A 25,927-nucleotide genomic window follows, 5' to 3' on the forward strand; every position below is an offset into this window, starting at 1 on the left:
ATGAACTTGAGAAGATATTAAAGGCTTGTTGAGCTTAAGACGGACATGAGCAGATATTAAAAACTTGTTGAGCATAAGCCGGACATGAGCAGATATTAAAGGTTCGTTGTACAAACGATGTACATGAAAGGATGTAAAAGACTAGTTGAGCATAAGCCGGCCATGAGCAGATATTAAAGCCTTGTTGAGCATAAGCCGGACATGAGCAGATATTAAAGGTTCGTTGTACAAACGATGTACATAAAAAGATATAAAAGACTAGTTGAGCATAAGATGGATATGAGAAGAACCTCTTTTGACCAGATAACTAGAATTGCCTGTTTCAAGATGTAGGCTATACTTGGCATGTAAAACTACCATGTAACAATGTTTTACATGTACTACTACTACTCCTATTACTACTAACACCACCACCACCACTACTACCACCACCACCACTACTACTACAACTACTACCACCACTACCACTACTACTACTACTACTACTACTACTACTACTACTACTACTACTACTACTACTACTACTACTACTACTACTACTACTACTACTACTACTACTACTACTACTACTACTACTACTACTACTACTACTACTACTACTACTACTACTTCTATTAATACTACTACTACTACTACTACTACTACTACTACCACCACCACCACCACTACCACTACAACTACTACTACTACTACCACTACTACTACTACTACTACCACCACCACCACAACTACCACCACCACCACTCCTACTACAACTACTACCACCACCACCACTACTACTACTACCACAAGCTGCACCGAAAGAGCTTTAAGACATGTTTTGTTAGTGTTTGACTTGTAATATGCCACGTTTTTCGTAAATGTCGGGGAAACAGTTATATAAGATTTCTGACAAAAGAACAGTTCGCAGTAGTTATTTAAACTTACTTTCGGTGTTTTATGGCTACAATCGTTACTTAATGGCTTATTAAGAAAACCATTTGTCCGATTTTTAACAATTGATACCTGCTCTAATGTGAGTCTTATATGACACGATTGAAGGTTGATTCTGAGATAAAGAAAAATATAAAGTAAAAACTGAGTGCACAACAAAAAACTGTGTCCCAATAAATAAAAGTAACTACCAAGGCTAAAATAAGATCAACGATAACCCTTTTTGTAATAACTAGTTTCTGAGCCCAAAGCCTGTCAGAATTAAGCATTATATAAATAATAATTTGCGATGCTGATAAACACTTTCTGAAATTCAGCTAGTCCCTGGTTTAAATGCGTAGACCTGAATAACTGTGTTACTCAACACCCTTGAACGTGTTTTGTAGATAAACATTCTGCAAACTGCTGCAGCGTGCAAGAAATGCGGCATTTACAATGTAAACAAACGTGGGCTGATGCTCAAAATAGCTGCTTATATCAGAGTGCTGGTGCATCCCAGCTATCAGAAACGCGGATGTTTGCTTGCTGAACCGTTTGGAAAAGTGCAGAACAGGATAAAGTAAATGCGTAGTAATCAATTCCATTGGATAAGGTATGTTAATTTAATTTGTTGATAAACATTCTATGCTAGTACATATAAAATAGCTACGGTGGCAAAGATGTGCGATTTAGTTTTATCTCGTTTCCACAACTTTATAATCTCATGGCCATGACTTAATTATGTCGTAGTGACGACTTCCTATCTCGTTCCCACAACTTACTGTATGGTTCTCACGACTAAGTTATCTCGTGGCCTGGACTGAGTTACGTCGTGACAACGACTTAATTCCGCGATCAAACGACTAAGTATGCCATGGCCCACGAATTTCCCTGGACTTACCATCCAAATAAATAATTGAATGTATGTTTGATGTGGTGTTTGCCTTGGGTTGTTACCTATAAGAAGAAAATCATTTGTGATTTGTTTGTTTATTTGAAGCATTTGTTTTAACATAAAAAAGCATATTTGATAATATTATCACGAAAGATCTTATCGTAAGCAGATTAACGGGGCCAGCTTTACGAACATTTAGACGATAAGATGAATATTTAGACGATAAGACAAGTTCCCTCATACATTTAACTGACAACAATAGTATCAGAGAAGTCTGCTTAGTCTGTAATGTTCGTTCATCCAGGGGTCGTATTCAACAATCAACTCAGATTACAGAGAAGTCTGCTTACTTTGTATAGTTTGTTAAAACATCGGCCATATTCAAGAGCCAACCCAAAATTTAGCCGATGAAATTGCTGTTTATGATTTAATTATTTTAGCAATTTATTTTTTACAGAATGGTTTGGTTACATCTATTTGTCGTTGTGGTGACGTTGACGATACCAACCTGTGTGGGCGACAGGCTTGCTAGAATGGAGCGGCAAATTCAACTATGGAAAGGCTTCCAGTACTACGTTCAGCTGGTAGGTTTATATTCTACAGTTATAGTCTTCTGTTGAGGTCAATATTTTGTTTTGCTGACGAATTCAGCAATATTGACCGATGACGTTAACTTATCGGCACTACTAAATAGCTGTAGGTAGAAATTTTTACACTATATACTTTTATTAAGGTCAATATCTACTTATGCTAGCCTGTTAATTGATTATGACTGAGGACGCTAGCTTGGCAGTCTTTCTTAATGGCGGTACATAGATATTGTTCATTTATATACCTCTACATATATACTTAGTTTTGCTGACCTGTCACGTGAAATTAACATAGGACGATAGTTTGATAGTATTAGATGAATGCATAAGGTATAAAGTTTCATCTGATGTTGAGGTCAATATACAGATTTACTGATCCGTCACCTGATGCAGACCGAGGACGTTAGTTTAGTTGTTGTACAAAACGGTGTACGGTATATTGTATCATCCTATAATTCTTTTGAGGTCAATATGTCGATTAACAGACCGGTCACCTGATAATGACCGAGGACGTTAGTTGGTAGTCCTGCATTATGCCGTAAGTTATAGTGTATCATCCTATACTTCTGTCGAGGTCAATATGTAGTTTTACTGATCTGTATTGTGATATTGACCGATGACGATAGTTTGGTTATACTACATAGTGGCGTAATGTATAAAGTATCATCCTATACTTCTGTCGAGGTCAATATGTAGTTTTACTGACCTGTATTGTGATATTGACCGATGACGCTAGTTTGGTTATACTACATAGTGGCGTAAGGTATAAAGTATCATCCTATACTTCTGTCGAGGTCAATATGTAGTTTTACTGACCTGTATTGTGATATTGACCGATGACGATAGTTTGGTAATACTACATAGTGGCGTAAGGTATAAAGTATCATCCTATACTTCTGTCGAGGTCAATATGTAGCTTTACTGATCTGTATTGTGATATTGACCGATGTCGATAGTTTGGTAGTCCTACATAATGCGTTAAGTATAAAGTATCATCCTATACTTCTTACGTGGTCACTATGTAGTTTCTGACATGTGATATTGATCGATGTCGATAGTTTGATAGTCCTACATAATTGCAATCCAAACATATTCGAACATGTTACGTTCATCGGATGATAACAGCAATTGCCGTAAGGCAGTTTGTTAAAAGAATGGAAGTTGAGGCGTTAATTTGTGATATTAACCGAGGACGATAGTTTGATAGTCCTACATAAAGTGGTAAAGAATAAAGTATCATCCTATACTTCTATTGACGTCAATATGTAGGTATACTGATCTATCAAATAATATTGTCCGAGGCAGTTCTCTGTACTACGTTATGGCGGTAGGTATTAATAAAATAACAAAACTTCTAACATGATTATAATAAAATAGATCAAAAGATTGTGTAACATATCTTAAATATGTTGCCAAAATAAATGGCTCCTCTCTGTTGGCAACTTCGGCTTTGTTAAAAAATCAGTAAAAGAATGTAATGGTACATTGTCATGCCTTTATTTTACAGGGATATTGTTCTCGTTTCAGAGATTGGACACAATTGAAAGAGATTTTGGTGCATTATCTCAAAGAGTATCAAATCTTGAATCACTAGTGAAATCCTCCAATAACAACACTGGAGGGACTGACAATCCAACGATTGGGCATACTAAAGGGACAATAAATACACAATCTGCTTTTAACGGTATCAAAACTACTCTCCAAATGTATAGACATTCGTTTCAAAAACAAAAACAAGAACTCGTCAATGTCAATTATGATGTCAAAGACACCTTGTCGGCATTTCTGTCAAACGCTTCTAAAACTGTTGACACATTAGTCAACACTTTAAGTGACCATGTCATAAACAGCGCAAAAAAATGTATCAGCTTCTTTGGAAAAGGTAAGTGAAACATTAGTTGTAAGTGGGCGGCTATTACGCTCTGATATATAAGCACACTTGAGGAATAACAATTTTTAAATTAAAACTGAATTGTTTATACACTTTAAGAGAGAAACATAAAATCATTAAAAACATGTTTGAATATATCGCACATAAAAACTGATGTTCTTGGACATTTTAAAACAAATTTACTTCAGAACGTCTATGCAACACGAGCACATGTCCAAAACGAAACGATTCAGCTAGAAAAGAAAGTTGAAGAGCTAATATGCAGAGCAAATGAAATTGTTGGCATCATTGATGAGCAGAGATCTACAATAGAAGACGGCATTATGGTCACCATCAGGGCGCGTAAGTAGCTCTTAGCAAACGTGAGGACATTAAATCAGGCATGATCAAAGCAAAAAAGTTTTCTGAAAATGACTACATGTACTAGTTGCTTTTAAATACATTATTATTATTATTATTATTATTATTATTATTATTATTATTATTATTATTATTATTATTATTATTATTATTATTATTATTATTATTATTATGCACAGTCATATTTCAATGATGCTTGTTTAAAAAATGTGTTGTTTTTTTGTATAAATAAACATTACTGATTATTCTTTTTTTCAAATACATTTTTACATTTATTATACGATAGCCTTTGAACATATGAACGATTTTCACAACGCAATACATAATCGGTGTCGAAGTAAACATTCAGTTTGACGCATTTAAACTTAAAATACAATGAAAGACAATTCAAAACAGACTGGGAAACTGAAATTTGGTCGTTTGAAACATCGGTTCCTTCAAGGTTTTAGCTCGGAACCTGGCGTCCTCGAGCGATCGCAGTTTTTCTTCATGTCGCAAATATATTTTAAGTCCGATACCATAAAATAAATATTGTTGCTGCCAAAAACACTGACGCCAAAGATATATCACATAACTGATACTGGCGTGTCATCTAACTGACAACGATTTGTAATATACCTGATTCCTCATATACCAAGAAACGATTCGTCATTTACCCGGCAACGATTCGTCATATACCTGGCAAGGATTCGTCATATTTCTGGCAATTACACGTAATATAAATGACAAACACATGTCATAATACTGACAACTATACGTCATATAACCTGTAACGGCATGTCAATAACATATAACAACACGTCATTTCACTGACAACGATTCGTGATAAAAGAGATAATGACACGTTATATAACTTCCAATGACACGTGATAAAAGTTACAACGATAGTTACACGTCATATTACAGACAACGACACGTGATAAAAAGGATAATGAAACGTCATATAACTGAAAACAACACGTCATATAACAGAAAACGACACGTCATATAAATGACAACGACACGTCATATAACGGACAACGACATGTCATATAACGGAAAACGACACGTCATATAACGGAGAACGACTAGTGATAAAAGTGATAATGACACGTCATATACCGAACTTCGACACTTCATATAAATAAAAACGACACGTCATATACCGCACACAGACACGTCATATTATTGACAACAACACGTCATATAACTGACACCAATATATTATATAACTGAAAACAACACGTCATATAACTAATAACAACGCGTCATATAACTGACAACGACACGTGATAAAAATGATAACAACATAATACATCTGAAAACAACACGTCATACAACTGACAACAACTCTTCATATAACTTATAACAAAACATCATATCACTGACAACGACACAAAATATGACAACGACACGTCATATAACGGACAATGACACGTCATACAACTGACAACGACTCGTTATTAAAGTAATAATGACACGTCATATAAATGACAACGTCACGTCATATTACTGACAACGAGTTGTCATATAACTAATAAACACGTCATATATTTAATAACGACATGTCATAAAGCAGACAACTACACGTCATAAAACTGACAACGAAACGTCACCCAACTGACAACGACACGTGAAATAACTGACAACACCACGTCACATAACTGACGAAGACACGTCATATTACTTACAACAAAACGTCGTATTAATGACAACGACACGTCATATAACTGACAATGACATGGCATATAACTGAAAATGACATGGCATATAACTGACAATGATATGTTATATAACCTACAACGACATGTCATTTAACTGACAACGATACGTTATATTACAGACAACGACATGGCACATAGTTGACAATGATATGGTATAGAACTGACAACGACACGTAATTTAACTGACAACGACACGTTATGACAAGGAAACGATATTTTTAATTTTTTTTTCAATATTTAAACGTTTAATGTTTTTCTTTTTGGAATTGCAAGTTCATGACAACCTGTTTAATTTATTTATTTTATAAAACGAACATTACATACAATATATATAAGTATATATATCGATTTATATCGAAGTGGAACAATATCATTTAACAATTGAGGTAAATATTAAACATTTTGAAAATGCCTTAACATTATATTGTAATTTTATTAACAAAATCGTTTAAAAAACGTTTAGAAATGCTTTTATTGTTCAAGTGAGTTTGAAGAACTTTCAAATCATTATATAAATGGTACATAATATTTATCGGTTTGGATCTCCTTTCATAAATAAAGTAAGTCTTATAGATGCAATAGGCAATCTGACTTAAAACAATGTTTACAATATTATACTCTTTTTGGTTGATTTTGTAACCTATTACTATATATCTTAAATTCTTAACTTCTTTCTGTATTCCGCATCTTTTGAAGATATCATGTATAGCATTCCAGAAAGTTGTCAAAAATGGACATTTAATAAAGAAGTGTTCGTAGTCTTCTACTTCATTACAATAAATGCATAAAGGGCAATCCTTCAATTTCCAAGTAAATAAATTTAAATTCGTTGCTACAAGATTATGCAATAACTTTATTTTAAATTGTTTTACTTTATTATCCACAATGGACTTATGAACAATATCGTACCAAGAGTTCCAGCAAATATGCTCTTGCAACCGCCGATCCCAATAACCATGAATGTAAGGCTTTTCATAAAATTGCTTTATATATATTTGATATATTTGCTTATTCGTCATATCTTTAAAAGGTTTATTTTGGACACTTATTAGTAATTGGATTGACGTTTGTTTTTGTAGATATATCCGATGTAAGAGTTTCTTTCCAAGTGTTAGAAATTGCTTGTTTTAAAATATTTACTTCTGCAATTCAATTTTGTTTATTTTTTAGCTTAACAAGAATACAATTAGCATCTAAGTTGCCCGAATTCGAAAGAATATCGTTTATGTATAGTATGTTGGAATCAATCCAGTTCTTAAATAGAAGACTTTTATTTTTTATTTTTATAAGTTTATTACCCCATATTATTTCCTTTTTAATATTGAAGTAACTTTTGGGTGTTTTCGTTTGATTAACTGGAAGTTGCTTAAACTGAATCCATATTAATAACAAATGCTTATAGAACAGTGTGATTTTGTTTGTTTTAATAGGTAAAGACTTAATAGAGTCTAAATTCATATGAAAAATAAGAAAATTCTTTCCAAATTGGTCTAATATTACTGATGGTATAATTTTCCAATTTGCATCAACTGTATTAGTCAGATTAATCACCCATTTTAATGTCATTGTTTTAGAATAATATTCAAAATCTGGCATCTCTAAACCACCTTCAAGTCCGTTTCCCATAACTGTTTTACGCTTGATTTTATCTTTTTTTCCACTCCAAAGAAATTCAAAAACCATGGAGTTTATAGTCTTTATAATTGAATCCGACGTTACTATATTTTGAGCAAGATATACAAGTTTTGGAAAAAGTAAAGATTTTATAACAGTTATTTTGCCAAAGACAGTTAGATTTCTTTTTCTCCAATTATTTATCAATTGTTTACATTTATCTATATTTTCATTCCAGCTTAAATTTATACATCCATGTTTATCATTTCCAAAATATACTCCAAGTGATTTAACGTATCTTGACGTGAACTTTATGTTATTCATAATATTACTTATATTATTTTTTGATTTGCCAATCCAAAGGCCTTGGGTTTTTTCCCTATTTAGTTTCAGTCCAGAATAATTTCCAAACTGATCGAATATATCAAGAACAATTGGTATTTCATTGTGATTTTTTAAAAAGACAGTTGTGTCATCAGCGAGATGAGTAACTTTAAGATGTTTCCCTTGAACTTTTATACCTTCATAATTTTCACATTTTCTTAACTGTGTTGATAAGACTTCAGCTACTATGATAAAAAACAACGCAGAAAGAGGACAACCTTGCCGTACACCACGTTGTAGTCTAAATGAGTTTGTGATCCATCCGTTGTTTGCAATTGTTGATGTTATGTTACAATACAGAGTTTTCACCCAATTAAGAAAGGAAGGTTTAAATCCATATTTATTCAAAATTTCGAACAGGAAAGGCCACTCGACTGTATCAAAAGCTTTTTTAAAATCTAAAAATAGAATAGCACCGTCTAAATCAGTTAAATCCGTATAATCAATTATATCATCTATTTGCCTAATGTTAAAACATATATTTCTATTTTTTATGTATCCTTGTTGGTCTTGACTTATGATGCTTGGTAAAACGGATTGAAATCGTTTTGCTAATACCTTTGCTGCTAACTTATAATCAATATTCAAGAGAGAAATAGGTCGCCAGTTTTCAAGATTTTCTGTGTCTCCTTTTTTATATAATAGCGAAAATACACTTTGTTTTTGAGTAAAAGATAATTCACCTTTTTCATAACTCTCATTTAAAGCTGAAATAACTAGGTCTCCAATTAAATGCCAAAACGTTTGATAAAACTCTACCGTAAGACCATCGAGTCCAGGACTTTTGTTAAGTTTCATATCATTAAGTGCTCTTATAGCTTCTTCATAAGAAATTTCTCACTCACAATTATCGGCTAATTTAGAATCCAATGTTAAATCTAATTCGATATCATTTAAATACTGGTTATAATGTTCGTCGTTTTTAAAGTTTGATGTGTATAAATTCTTATAAAATTCGACTTCTATATTTAGTATATCTTGAGTTATAAGTATTCTGGCCCCATCAATCTTGAGTGAATTAATGACTTTCTTACTTTGACGTGATTGTTCAAGATTTAAGAAATATTTTGAATTACTTTCTCCTTTTTCAATAAAATCTACCTTTGACCGTATCTGTGCGCCTATGGCTTTATTTTTATATATTTCTTTTATTTCTCCTTCAATTAAAATAATACGTGCGGAAATTTCAACATCTGGGTGATTGTCATTCGATTCATATAATATTTTAAGTTCTTTTTCTAATTCATTCAGACGGTTATGACGAGTTCGCGATTGTTGTTTCGAAAATTCAACTGTTCGATTTCTAATTTCTATTTTACAAATTTCCCATTTCATCTGAGGTTTAATATCTTGTTGAATGATTGTATCTAAAGAAATGCCGATGATAGTTTTGTATTCATTATTTTCAAGGAGAGAATTATTAAATTTCCAATACCCAGGACCTCGTTTATTAGGTATTTTGATTTTCATTGAGATAGCCATATGATCCGTTGTTTTTATGATGGCAGGTCTTATATCTGTGGAATATATTTGGGGTACAAAGTTATGCTCAATTAGCCAGAAATCTATTCTACTTTTCTCAATATCATTTTTACGCCTCCAAGTAAATTGTTGTTTCTCTGGATTAAGTAATGATGGGAAACAATATCTAACTGACAAAGAAACATTATATTTTTGACAAAGATACGCAATTTAACTGACAACGACACAAAACACTGACAATGACACTTTAAATAAGTGACAACGATGCACAATTTAACTGACAACGACACAAAACACTGACAACGACACTTTAAATAACTGACAACGATGCGCAATTTAACTGACAACGACACAAAACACTGACAATGACACTTTAAATAACTGACAACGATGCGCAATTTAACTGACAATGACACACAAAATAACTGACTAAGACACATTATAATTATATATGATTACAACACATGATATAACTGACAACGACACGGGATATAAATGACAACGACACGTTATATAACTTACAACCACAAGGGATATAACAGCCAGCGACACGTGATATAATTGACAACGGCACGTGATATAACTGACAACGACACGTGATATAACCGACACCGACACGTTATATATATCACAATGACACAAGATATAAGGAACAACGACACAATTTACAACTGACAACGACACGACATGTAAATGACAACGACACGATATGTAAATGACAACGACACGATATGTAAATGACAACGACACGAAACGTTGTTTAAAACGACCCGTCATAGAAAATGACAAAATGTTTGCAAATGGCGTGGAATCATTTTGATGCAGTTATCTATGTCACAGTACATAGAGATTTGGGTCATCATTGTAGTATTGTTCTTAATTACATGGCATTACATGAAGCCATATCCCCAGCACTTACGTTGATCCGTCACCTTAAATACAGTTATATTTTTCTATTTAGTTCACATTTCATGACTTGTCTGCAAGGTCCAAATGTTCTCAGCTGTGTAACTGGGACAGCAGAGGTAGTTACTTAACCTGCGTTGGACAGCCTTCTTTTAATATTGCTACATTTCTCTATCTAGTTCACATTTCCTGGAGTGACTGGTACGCAAGGTCCAAATGTTCTCAGTTATGTAACTGGGACAGCAGAGGTAGTTACTTAACCTGCGTTGGACAGCCTTCTTTTAATATTGCTACATTTCTCTATCTAGTTCACATTTCCTGGAGTGACTGGTACGCAAGGTCCAAATGTTCTCAGATATGTAACTGGGACAGCAGAGGTAGTTACTTAACCTGCGTTGCACAACCGCCTTTTAATATTGTAATATTTTTCTATGTAGTTCACATTTCCTGGAGTGACTGGTCTGCATGGTCCGACTGTTCTCAGTCATGTGACAAGGGAAGACGAAGTAGACAGAGGTCATGCTATGTACCTCCCCCTTTTACTGATGGCATTTGTATTGGTGATGATACAGAAACAGAGGACTGCGTCATTCGCGAGGTTTGTCCATGTAAGTACGTTGCGATTACTTTAAAAAATACAAATTCTCTCAATAGGAACTACCAAAATTCGGTATAATTTAAAACACATAATATGTATAGGTTATTAGTTGTATTTGTGAGAAAAGCTACACATCAGTGTTTACCTATTCATACGAACATCTCCTATCCATCTTTAACCATTGTTAAATGGTTGCAAAGTGTTAATTAAAATTTATGTAAAAAAAACAAAAACAAAAACTATCCTACAAGATTTCTGACCAAATTGATAAAACTACTACAGTAAAACTGCGGTCGTTCGAACAAGCGGTCGTTCGAGAACCGGCGTTCCCTCGACGTCGGAGCTTGGTCCCGAACTCCTTTCCTTCTATTTTCATATAAAATATACCTACGAAGCATCGAAACATAACTGTGTCGATGAGTCGGGCAATATTCTCGGTCCCAAGTACACAAATCATGCACAAAACCTTATAGCTCCCTCGAGGTCATAATTTCACTCTTTATCCCGTACGCGTGTTCCACAATAAACAAACAATTGCTAGGTATTAAAATTTTCGCAAGTTGTAAAAATTGCAATGACAGTTGAAAGGCAATTGATATTAAGGTGTGAAAAACCGTTTAACACTGTTAACGCATGACCGATATTTGTTGATATGGGCATTTTAGAAGATAATTATGAGACGTTAATGACGAGAAGTTAATTGTGAGAAATGTAAATGAGTAATAAAAATATGAATAAACACTACCATATCGATCCAACATCGGAATCTCTGAAAAGAATTTCTTTCTGTCACTTTGCTTTGCAATATGGCCATTTTATAAAAAAAATCGATTTATTGATATTTCTTTTACATTTTATGTTTAGTATACATATAGTAAACGACAGCCTTTGAACATATGAGCGATTTCCACAACGCAACACATTATCGGTGTCAAAGTAAACAGACGACTTCATACTTGAAATATATTTCATAACAGACTGGAGAATTGAAAATCGGGTCGTTCGAAACATCGGTTCCCTCGAGATTTAGGCTCGGTCCCCGGCGACCTCGAGCGATCGCAGTTTTACTGTATAGACAACAAATCAACGACAAACATGATCAACGTATAAATATGTTTGTCGTTTCTAATATTCGAGTGAAATGTCAAAATGGTCCGAATGCTCCGAAACATTTTACAATAGAAAAATGACTAAATATAAATTCTGTTTCTGCTGATGACTAAGGGGTTTTATAAACGAAATAAAACAAATTTCAGGTGTCCTGCGATAACATTTTATGCATCGTCCATACTCCACAAGCCACCAAAATAATGGCCTGAATATTTCTTTCTAAAATGCAACATAATGTTCTATACTACAGTGGATGGTCAATGGGCTTTGTGGTCGACATAAAGCACCTGTTTTGTGTCCTGTGGTGACGGCGTGGAGACCAGAAACCGATCCTGCTCCGATCCAAGACCTGCTTATGGCGGGATGGTGTGCCCGGGACAAGACATTGAAAAAAAACAATGTAACTTGCAGCAGTCTGTCAAATGTAAGAAGCATTGATTTATTCAAATGTAAGACACGTGTGTTGATTCACTGTATTTTCGTTACAGTGTAAGCTTCAATGGTTTCGACTTGTATTCTTATGTGTGGCATTATCACAGTTCACTATTTAATAAAGACACTGTGGACATCATATACTCCCAGATGACTGCAGTGATGTGCTGAAACGGGGTTTGTCACGTGGTTCGGGTGTGTACAGAATCACGCCCTGGAACACGGACAAGAAAGTGGATGTTTACTGCGATATGGATACAGATGGTGGTGGGTGGACAGTTAGTATGATGATGTTTATATAATGTTGCGATAATCTGATTAAAGTTATATGACCAATACATTTTTATGATAATTGATGTTTATGTACGTATTTAACAAATACATGAAAATTGCTTTTGTATATGGCATTTGACAAACGCATGTGCAAACTGATGCATTGTTTAGGTATTCAAGCCAAGCATATTATATATTAATGTTTTTTTTTTATATTTTCACCCATATATAGTAAATAACCATGTTGTTTAAGGTATTCAACCCGTAAATAATAAGGAGTACTGTTGTTTAAGGTATTGGAGACATAAATAGAAAAGGTTAATGTTGTTTAATGCCCCCGACTTTTGAATAATAGACTGATGTTTTAAAGATGTTTTAAATATAAACGATAATAAATAATAATGTTCAAAGCCCATACCATGCCGGAAATCTAATAAATAAAACAACTGTAATTAAGGTTTTTTAAACATTGACTTCTTACTTCTATCTGTAGGTGTTTCAAAGACGAGTTGATGGGTCTGTTGAATTCAACAGGGGTTTTGTAAAGTACGAATAGGGTTTTGGCTCACTGGATGGTGAATTTTGGATGGGTAAGTTCTTACGATAACGGAACTTTCTCCATACACAAAGTCGATTTTAGTGCTGGTCCTCGCTTTAAATAAACTACACATCTGCATAACAAACAAGGCAACATAAATGGATATACTCTTTCTTTAGCATCGAGCAGTTTGACGGAAGTTAAAAGGTGATTACTATCATACATTTAATTTGAGATGAGAGTTGAAGTAACTAATGACATGTTATCTTGAGTGGATATATGCGAATATGACGATATCATGAGTTTAGTATTCTAACGTTCATTGTTTTTTTTCTATTCAAGTGTGGAGAAAGCGTGACATCTTGTAGAATTATTTCTTAATGGTTATGTGCGAATATACTAAAATTTTGAGTTCATATTCAAACATGTGCCTGAGGGCCGGATGGCTCAAGGGCAATCATCACAAAATTGTGATCAGTAACAATTTACTTACATCTTTAATACATATGTGTGTCTTTTATTTCTTATCATTCAAGTTGCTGTAAAAGATGTACAGTAACTGTAAAGATAACTATTTGGTTAACATTTCGGTAGATCTGTATTCAGAACTTCACAGAGTCTATAGGAATGGAACGACTCAATGCAATGTTCGTTTAGTTCAGTATGTTAAACCGGTCTTTTAACTTTAGTACCCAGTCTACTTAAATGACAATTAGAACACCTCGGCAATCTCCGCCATACGACGAGTCTTGAAAAAAATGTAGTAAAATTAGTTCGTAAACTCAAAAAGAAATAATAGTATTAATTGCTTGTAGTGTTTTAACGTGTATTCTTTATAGCACCTTCAAATTCAATCCCAGAGCAATCTGTTATTGCAGAAATAATTAAGATTCCTGAGAGTCAATTTTGTATGTTAAGCTGCTAAATTGAAATTATCTACTTGCAGCGTAATTAAATGTTAAGAATTTTTGTCATTGTAACTGTTCATATACATCCGATTGTGTTTTCGAAGGGAAATGGCCGATCTCCGATTGTATTCTGAGAATTCTCAATTCAGGACTTCGGTCAACATCGAGTTCAATGATGGAATCTCATTTTATGTTTATCTGTATTTCTTTTTTTAGCCGATCGAAATCTGAAGTAAATATTTGATGTATTTAAAAAAAAAATCAGCTATTCTGAAAGAAAAGAAAACCATTCGATATGTTTGGTCTTATGGAATGTGTAGACAAAGTTATCCATGTAAGACACACAAGTTTGATGACCACAATTGCGGCACACCTCGTGAAGCCTTTGTAGACGAACTTGTCTGAAGGTCATGGGCAATAGTCTGCGTCAGTTGATGAAAAGGACGAGTTATGTCTTCTTTAAATATTTCCAGACAAACAAATTCTTTATTCATTCCATTCATTCATTCATGTCGGGAATATTAAAAACACATTATATGAAAACATATTTTATTTTGGCCAAAAAAAAGGCTCCATTATTATTTCACACATATGATTCAGAAAATAGCAGCCAAATCACCCTTTAATCTGGGAAATATGAATAAACACAATACATGTAATTACAAATAAATTATATAAATTACAAAAATAATACAGTACATGAAGGGCGGGAGGGAGGGTAAAAATATTAGACGACCGTCCCCGCGACTTAAATTCTAACAATGAATGTGAGCGCCAAATACAAGTAATCAAGCGTAGAATTACAGAAAAGGAATGAAAGGTATTAGAGGTACAAGAGTTAACTCCCTTATAATTAAGATTTTTGAAGCAAAAGGGCCACAATTGGGGTCGTTTTACATGTATATCAGTACATTTCGAAGATTTTCCTGATTTAATTTTCTTTGGTTTGACATTAACTTCCACACTGTTCAATACTTCAAGCGGCATTTTTGAGTCCACCTTGCGGTTGAGCGATTCTGAAGCACGCAGCAGCTGAATATTCTCTTCAACCCTATGTCCAAACATGGGTCGGGATGGGAAAATGGGGGTCATGCGAATCAGAAACTTCCAACGCTGAAAGTTGACCTTTTAGTTCTTTATGTCACGCCTTAATCGCCGGGCCTCAGAAGATTTACGGGGCTCCTCCATCAAACGTTGGAGGGTAGCTCTTTCTTCTTTCACAGCTTCAATGTCCTGCGGAAAAGGCTTCTGTCTGGGGTTCAACAATTCCCTTTTTAAATATATCCTCCTCACGTTCCAACTCCGAAATTTGTTCGGCAAGCGACGATGGCCGAGCTCCCGAATCCGCCATGTAAAAATATTAGACGACCGTCCCCGCGACTTAGATTCTAACAATGAATGTGAGCGCCATATACATGTAATCATGCGTAGAATTACAGAAAAGGAATGGAAGGTATTAGAGGTACAAGAATTAACTCCCTTATAATTAAGATTTAGGGAAACAAAAATTGCACATTCAACGCATAAAGTATAAAACCAATGACTAAACAGGAGTGGTCCGGGCAAGCAAGTATATTTATTCCAACAACATACACTATATTGAATATAATTGTCATATCTATGCTATATGATTTGGCCTGTTATTGGAAGCGTATATCTATACCACATACATAATGCGAATTAAAATATACAAGTTCGAATTGTACAACACAACATATTTGTAAAAGCAATTAAATTCATAGATGAATAATTATCATTCAAGAAACGAGTATAAATAAAGGATGCACTTGCTAAGCAACATCAAGTTTTATGCACGTTGCTATATAATAGCATGTGAATAATTCAACTGTTAATGATCAGCACACCAAATCGCTTGAATGGTTGAAATGCGCAAACAAAATCTTAAATTATCACAATGTGATGCCACTTGGCGTTTGCGATTTCTGCAATTTTGGGAATGAATTCAGATGTCGGCTACGTCATCCATTTAAAATTAAACAGCAAGGTGCACCGAACACGAAATGTTCCGTATGTTAGGCGACTATAACTTTGAAATGTTTGCTTCAACTGGAACAAAACAAATGAAATCATTGAGACACTTGCTATGTATGTTTCGTTTGAACGTAAGCAACATGTTACATTCTTTCAGTGGTCGACTGCACATTTTACTGGTCCTTACAAGTGAACATTCACATTGGTGCATTATTTTGCCTTCCTCATTTGTTTTAACGAGACTCCAACAAGTATGTGCATATTCTATAAATTTAAACAGGCATATACAAATCCTTAAGGGATGTGAGGGTATTTCAAACCAGTTTTCTTGAGTAAAACTGCCCGATATACAACCTCGACTGACGAAAACACGTGAACAAGCGGCTTTAATACGAGCCCTTAGTGATGTAAACCCACTGACCAGTAAAACTGCCCGATATACAACCTCGAATGACGACAACACGTAACAAGCGGCTTTAATACGAGCTCCTTAGTGATGTAAACCCACTGACCAGTAAAACTGCCCGATATACAACCTCGAATGACGAAAACACGTGAACAAGCGGCTTTAATACGAGCTCCTTAGTGATGTAAACCCACTGACCAGTAAAACTGCCCGATATACAACCTCGAATGACGAAAACACGTGAACAAGCGGCTTTAATACGAGCTCCTTAGTGATGTAAACCCACTGACCAGTAAAACTGCCCGATATACAACCTCGAATGACGAAAACACGTGAACAAGCGGCTTTAATACGAGCTCCTTAGTGATGTAAACCCACTGACCAGTAAAACTGCCCGATATACAAACTCAAATGACGAAAACACGTGAACAAGCGGCTTTAATACGAGCCCCTTAGTGATGTAAACCCACTGACCAGTAAAAATCTGCCCGATATACAACCTCGAATGACGACAACACGCGAACAAGCGGCTTTAATACGAGCTCCTTAGTGATGTAAACCCACTGACCAGTACCATCGAATATACATCGCCCATCACCATATATGGTTATTATCGTAATTACATTTTATTCCGAACGGAAATAAATATATTTACGTTTTCTTTCAATTAATTTAGCTTAACATATTAATCTCATAAAATATAAAACCACGACTGTATAGGAGTTGTCTATACCGGGCAAGAATATTTATCGATTGAAAAAAGTGTAAAATCAATGAATATATTTCAACTGCAGACAATTAAAAGAAACTTACTTCTTGCATTCATCACATTAACAGATATAAATATCTTTAGAAACATCAGATCTCAACCGACCATTTAACACTGAAACATTTAACTCTATAATTAAACATAAACAGAAACAATAATCTCATCCAAAGTATAGCTAATACGGAGCAAAACCGTTTCACACAAAGACCCTGCTCATTCCGAGCAAAACCTTCTCATTTGTAAATCCCGCTTATTCGGAGAAACCCGTCTCATTTGGAGACTTAGCTCATTCCGAGCAAGAACCGTCTCATTCAGACACACAGCTCATTTCGAGCAAACCCGTCTCATTCAGAGGCACCGCTGATTCTGAGAAAAAAAAGGTCTCAATCAGAGACGAAGCTCATTTCGAGCAAACCGTCTTATTTGGAGACAGGAGATCATTTCGAGCAAAGCCATCTCATTAAGGGTCATTCTGAGAAAAAGCCGTTTTTTAGAGACGAAGCTCTTTCCGAGAAAAAACGTCACAGATATTTAGAGACAGCTCATTCTGAGAAAAACCGAGTCATTCAGAGACACAGATCATTTTTAGAAAAACTGTGTCATTCAGAGACAAAACTCATTCTGAGAAAATCCCTCTCATTCAGATACACAACTCATTCTGAGCAGAACCGTCCCATTTAGAGACAACGCTCATTCTAAGAAACACCGTCTCAATCAGAGACACAGCTCATTCCGAGGTAAACCGTCTCATTCAGAGACACAGCCTAGTCTAAGAAACAACGTCTCAATCAGAGACACAGCTCATTCTATGAAACAACGTCTAAATCAAAGACACAGCTCATTCTGAACAGATCCGTCTCATTTAGAGACAACGCTCATTATAAGAAACACCGTCTTAATCAGAGACACAGCTCATTCCGAGGTAAACCGTCTCATTCCGAGACACACCTCATTCTTAGAAACACCGTCTCAATCAGAGACACAGCTCATTCTAAGAAACACCGTCTCAATCAGAGACACAACTCATTCTAAGAAACACCGTCTCAATCAGAGACACACCTCATTTCGAGCAAAACCCTCTCATTCAGATACACAGCTCATTCCGAACAAAACCCTCTCATTCAGATACACAGCTCATTCTGAGCAAAACCGTCTCATTCAGAGACACACCTCATTCCGAGCAAAGCCCTCTCATTCAGAGACACACCTCATTCCCAGCAAAACTCTCTCATTCAGATACACAGCTTATTCTGAGCAGAACCGTCTCATTCAGGGACCCCGCTCATTTCGAGTTTAACTGTCTCATTCACAAACACAGCTCATTTTGAGCACAACCGTCTTATATAAAGGTCCAGCTCAATTCGAGTTTAACCGTCTCATTCACCGACACAGCTCGTTCAGAGCACATCCGTCTTATTCAGAGACCCAGCTCATTTCGAGTTTAACCGTCTCATTCACAGACACAGCTCGCTCAGAGCACAACCGTCTTATTCAGAGACCCAGCTCATTTCGAGTTTAACCGTCTCATTCACAGACATAGCTCGTTCAGAGCACATCCGTCTTATTCACAGACAGCTCATTCCGAGCACAACCGTCTTATTAAGGGACCCAGCTCATTTCGAGTTTAACCGTCTAATTCAGAGACCCAGCTCATTTTGAGTTTAACCGTCTTATTTAGAGACCCAGCTCATGCAGAGCTAACTATGTTATTCTAACAAAATTCAACGGAAAAAGAATCGCAAATAAGCAAAGCGAAATTACAATTTATTTTAAAACAAAAATACAAAACTCACTTCGGAAAGTGAGGATGGGGGCATAATTCTTCGTTTCTTCGATCCGAAATAAATAGATAGCTTGTTATTTCATCTTTGAGGGTGGAAACATCTAATCCATGCTATAGCTCTTATTCCTTGCGACAACGAATCAATCAAAACGAAGATGGCGGCAATTCACTTTGAACTGCGCTATGCAAAGCACATGCGTTTATTAACTTGTCGGTTGTGGCAGAAATGCCGAGCAAGCACCGGACAAACTGTATTACAGCGCCAGAAGTCGCACAGTGGTCTCCCTAACCTGCAACTTATGACACTATAGATAGTAACGCTCGTATGTGTTTAATAACCTCAATGTCATTAGTGTGCTCTTACCTCAATGACAATAATGTGTGTACATACTTAATAATGTGTACAAAATTAATATTAATAGTGTGTAGATACATCTTTATTATAAGTGTGTACATACCTTAATATCATTAGTGTGTGCATACCTCTTTATTATAAGTGTGTTCATACCTCAATATCTTTAGCGGATGCATACCTCAATAGCACAAGTGTATACATACCTCATTATCATTAGCGTGTTTATACCTTCATAACCATTACTGTGTAGATATCTCAATTTTATTAGTGTGTATTTACCTCAATATAATTATAGCGTACATACCTTAATATAATTATTACGTACATACCTTAATATCATAAGTGTGTTCATACCTGAATACCATAAGTGTGTATGTACCTCAATATCATTAGTGTGTACCTTCCTCGATATTATTGATTTATACATATCTCAATATCATAAGTGTTTACTTTCCTCAACATCATTGGAGCGTACATACCTCAATACCTTAGTATGTAAATACCTCATTATAATTAGGGTGTTCCTCATTATCATAAGTGTGTTTATACCTCAATAGCGTTAGTTTTTACCTGCCTAAAAATCATTAATGTCTTTATACTCTAACATATTGAGTGTACATTCGCCTCAATTTCATCAGTGTGTAGTTGTCTCATACCAGGTAAGATATCAATAGCGTGTACATACCTGATATACATAGTGTGTACATACCCCAAAATCCTTAGTGTGTACATACCTCAATATCCTTAGTGTGTACATACCTCATATACTTAGTGTGTACATACCTCAATATCCTTAGTGTGTACATACCTCATAATCTTAGCGTATATATACCTCATAAACTTATTGTGTACATGTCGCAAAATGATTAATGTGTACATACCTCAATATCATTAGTCTTTATATACCTCATTATACTTAGTGTGCACATACCTCAATATCGTTAGTTTTTATATACCTCATTATACTAAGTGTGCACATACCTCAATATCATTAGTCTTTATATACCTCATTATACTTAGTGTGCACATACCTCAATATCATTAGTTTTTATATACCTCATTATACTAAGTGTGCACATACTTCAATATCATTAGAGTGTACATACCTCAATATCATTAGTTTTTATATACCTCATTATACTTAGTGTGCACATACCTCAATATCATTAGAGTGTACATACCTCAATATCATTAGTTTTTATATACCTCATTATACTTAGTGTGCACATACCTCAATATCGTTAGTTTTTATATACCTCATTATACTTAGTGTGCACATACCTCAATATCATTAGTTTTTATATACCTCATTATACTTAGTGTGCACATACCTCAATATCATTAGTTTTTATATACCTCATTATACTTAGTGTGCACATACCTCAATATCATTAGTTTTGATATACCTCATTATACTTAGTGTGCACATACCTCAATATCGTTAGTTTTTATATACCTCATTATACTAAGTGTGCACATACTTCAATATCATTAGAGTGTACATACCTCAATATCATTAGTTTTTATATACCTCATTATACTTAGTGTGCACATACCTCAATATCATTAGAGTGTACATACCTCAATATCATTAGTTTTTATATACCTCATTATACTAAGTGTGCACATACCTCAATATCATTAGAGTGTACATACCTCAATATCATTAGTTTTTATATACCTCATTATACTTAGTGTGCACATACCTCAATATCATTAGTTTTTATATACCTCATTATACTTAGTGTGCACATACCTCAATATCGTTAGTTTTTATATACCTCATTATACTTAGTGTGCTTATACCTCAATATCATTAGTTTTTATATACCTCATTATACTAAGTGTGCACATACCTCAATATCATTAGTTTTTATATACCTCATTATACTTAGTGTGCTTATACCTCAATATCATTAGTTTTTATATACCTCATTATACTTAGTGTGCACATACCTCAATATCGTTAGTTTTTATATACCTCATTATACTTAGTGTGCACATACCTCAATATCATTAGTTTTTATATACCTCATTATACTTAGTGTGCTTATACCTCAATATCATTAGTTTTTATATACCTCATTATACTTAGTGTGCACATACCTCAATATCATTAGTTTTTATATACCTCATTATACTTAGTGTGCACATACTTCAATATCATTAGTTTTTATATACCTCATTATACTTAGTGTGCACATACCTCAATATCATTAGTTTTTATATACCTCATTATACTAAGTGTGCACATACCTCAATATCATTAGTGTGCACATACCTCAATATCATTAGTTTTTATATACCTCATTATACTTAGTGTGCACATACTTCAATATCATTAGTTTTTATATACCTCATTATACTAAGTGTGCACATACCTCAATATCGTTAGTTTTTATATACCTCATTATACTAAGTGTGCACATACCTCAATATCATTAGTTTTTATATACCTCATTATACTTAGTGTGCACATACTTCAATATCATTAGTTTTTATATACCTCATTATACTAAGTGTGCACATACCTCAATATCATTAGTGTGCACATACCTCAATATCATTAGTTTTTATATACCTCATTATACTTAGTGTGCACATACTTCAATATCATTAGTTTTTATATACCTCATTATACTAAGTGTGCACATACCTCAATATCATTAGTTTTTATATACCTCATTATACTTAGAGTGCACATACCTCAATATCATTAGTTTTTATATACCTCATTATACTTAGTGTGCACATACCTCAATATCATTAGTTTTTATATACCTCATTATACTAAGTGTGCACATACTTCAATATCATTAGTTTTTATATACCTCATTATACTTAGTGTGCACATACCTCAATATCATTAGTGTAACTTAAATAAATCTTTTCCACAGGTCTGGATCTTCTTTACTCCATTGCAAGCCGGGCTAAGATGACCTTACGTATAGACTTGCGGTTATTAGACGGAACTACGGGATTCGACGAGTACTCGGGGTTTTATATTTCTCCACCAGAACAATACAACTTCAACGTTGATAGGAGGATTAACTCAGCAGGAAGTACGTTAATCATTAAAGTTGCTAGGAGGATGTGGTAAAGAGTTAGGACAAATACGTCTGGATACGATCATAATAATGATATGCCCTGTAATTGGTTTCATACATAAATATAAAATCTTACCATCATAATGATAAGATATTTTCGAATACAGTTGAACGTTTAAAGCGCAAATTTAAAGACTACTAAACACCCACTTGTAATACATTATGTAATTAACACTCAAACCTCTTTCTACTATTGATATGATACTGATATCAGTTGGGGTAACCCGGTATGTTTACAGTGTCCGGTTCCTATCTTCTCTCCGATATCGGTGATTATAGGGATATCAACCACCAACCGTTTTCAACATATGATAGTGACGTGGACAAGTGGTTGTATGGTAACTGTGCCCGATACTATGGAGGAGGCTGGTGGTACAATAGGTGCGCGCACAGTTACCTGAATGAACAGTACAATACTGGCGGGTATTACTATTCCTTCCAACGGTACACAACGTTGAAGACGTCAACTATGATGCTACGATTGAGTAATTAAGATTTAACTGGAGTATTTAATGCATTTAGTTATGTTTTGTAAATTTATCCAAAAAAGTGTTGCGGATAAATTAACTTGATGCTATGTTTTAAACACAATAAACTAGTTTAAGCATTTAAGGTAAACATACCCGCCTTTTCCTAATGCTATGAAATGTACAATTTAATTTCTAACTCAAACATGTTTGTGTTTTGTGAAGTTAGTGATTAGTTCAACCCATTGACACATTATTAGAGAACTATTTCCTTGACAGCAAAAGGCAACACGCGGGTAAATTATTTGAATTAGTGGTCTCAAGGTGGATATTACTTTGCATCGTTTTTTATTATTTTGGTAGACTTGTTTTAGTAAGCATTTATCACAATTCATCGGCAGAATGTTTCTGTTTATCAGTTTAATATCAAATTGTCTAGGATATAGACGATCTCGCTTTAGTGGTCATTTAATACGAAATAGTAAAAACATATTATATATATCGTATTGTATGACCACGAAGTGGGATTATAGTTACAGCATTAATACTTATTTGCCATTTTACAGCGCTAAAACACAACCATTTTCAACAGTATCATTTTATTTCGTTACATCACTCGCTTTGGATATTTATTCCACTATTTGTGTATCAAAAGTTTAATATGAGTCTTTTTTAGGAATGCATTGTGGGATTAATGTCATTATCGGGGTATAAACGCAGTTCGGCTGATTAAAGTATGTGGAGTCCGAACATGACATCTTTTCACGCAATTCATTTCTTATATTAACACCAATAGTTCATTATATCTATCAAGAACTGTTGAGAAATACTTCTTATTTAAGAAAATCTGAACGTAATTATTGCTCACCTATTCTGTTAATAGACCGACTCGACCGCAACCGGAAACAGTTTATCATATTACGTCACAATAGCTTCCAAAATATATTTTTAACGTCAAAATTGAAACGCTAATGCATTTTCCATTTCATAAATTAACACTTCCTGACATGTTGATTTAGGTTGTTTTGTGGCCTGGTGGCCCATTAATAACAATAACAAGATAAACACTTCCTGACATGTTGGTTTAAGTTGTTTTGTGGCCTGGTGGTCCATTAATAACAATAACAAGATAAACACTTCCTGACATGTTGGTTTAAGTTGTTTTGTGGCCTGGTGGCCCATTAATAACAATAACAAGATAAACACTTCTTGACATGTTGATTTATGTTGTTTTGTGGTCTGGTGGTCCATTAATAACAATAACAAGATAAACACTTTCTTACATGTTGATTTAAGTTGTTTTGTGGCCTGGTGGCCCATTAATAACAATAACAAGATAAACACTTCCTGACAAGTTCATTTAAGTTGTTTTGTGGCCTGGTGGCCAATTAGTAACAATAACAAGATAAACACTTCCTTACATGTTGATTTAAGCTGTTTTGTGGCCTGGTGGCCCATTAATAACAATAACAAGATAAACACTTCCTGACATGTTGATTTAAGTTGTTTTGTGGCCTGGTGGCCCATTAATAACAAGAACAAGATAAACACTTCCTTACATGTTGATTTAAGTTGTTTTGTGGCCTGGTGGCCCATTAATAACAATAACAAGATAAACACTTTCTTACATGTTGATTTAAGGTGTTTTGTGGCCTGGTGGCCCAATAATAACAATAACAAGATAAACACATTCTTACATGTTGATTTAAGTTGTTTTGTGGCCTGGTGGCCCATTAATAACAATAACAAGATAAACACTTCCTGACATGTTGATTTAGGTTGTTTTGTGGCCAGGTGGCCCATTAATAACAATGACAAGATAAACACTTCCTGACATGTTGATTTAAGTTGTTTTGTGGCCTGGTGGCCCATTAATAACAATAACAAGATAAACACTTCCTGACATGTTGATTTATGTTGTTTTGTGGCCTGGTGGCCCATTAATAACAATGACAAGATAAACACTTCCTGACATGTTGATTTAAGTTGTTTTGTGGCCTGGTGGCCCATTAATAACAATAACAAGATAAACACTTCCTGACATGTTGATTTAAGTTGTTTTGTGGCCAGGTGGCCCATTAATAACAATGACAAGATCAACACTTCCTGACATGTTGATTTAAGTTTTCTTGTGGCCTGGTGGCCCATTAATAACAATAACAAGATAAACACTTCCTTACATGTTGATTTAAATTGTTTTTTGGCCTGGTGGCCCATTAATAACAATAACATGATAAACACTTCCTGACATGTTGATTTAAGTTGTTTTGTTGCCAGGTGGCCCATTAATAACAATAACAAGATAAACACTTCCTTACATGTTGATTTAAATTGTTTTTTGGCCTGGTGGCCCATTAATAACAATAACAAGATAAACACTTCCTGACATGTTGATTAAAGTTGTTTTGTTGCCTGGTGGCCTATTAATAACAATAACAAGATAAACACTTCC

The 25,927-nt window shown here is 34.5% G+C and overlaps 1 long non-coding RNA gene across 1 annotated transcript; it reads left to right on the forward strand.

Annotated features, from left to right (window-relative positions):
- The first annotated feature begins 1,385 nt into the window (after positions 1-1,385).
- Positions 1,386-25,075, forward strand: LOC128241586 (uncharacterized). The gene is made up of 10 exons (XR_008262407.1): positions 1,386-1,525; positions 2,265-2,391; positions 3,925-4,279; positions 4,477-4,630; positions 11,175-11,345; positions 12,696-12,869; positions 13,028-13,144; positions 13,644-13,740; positions 22,799-22,963; positions 23,248-25,075. It is a non-coding gene; the product is annotated as an uncharacterized LOC128241586 (long non-coding RNA).
- The last annotated feature ends 852 nt before the right edge of the window (positions 25,076-25,927 follow it).

Source organism: Mya arenaria, chromosome 7 (genome assembly GCF_026914265.1).
Source record: "Mya arenaria isolate MELC-2E11 chromosome 7, ASM2691426v1".
NCBI lineage: Eukaryota > Metazoa > Mollusca > Bivalvia > Myida > Myidae > Mya > Mya arenaria.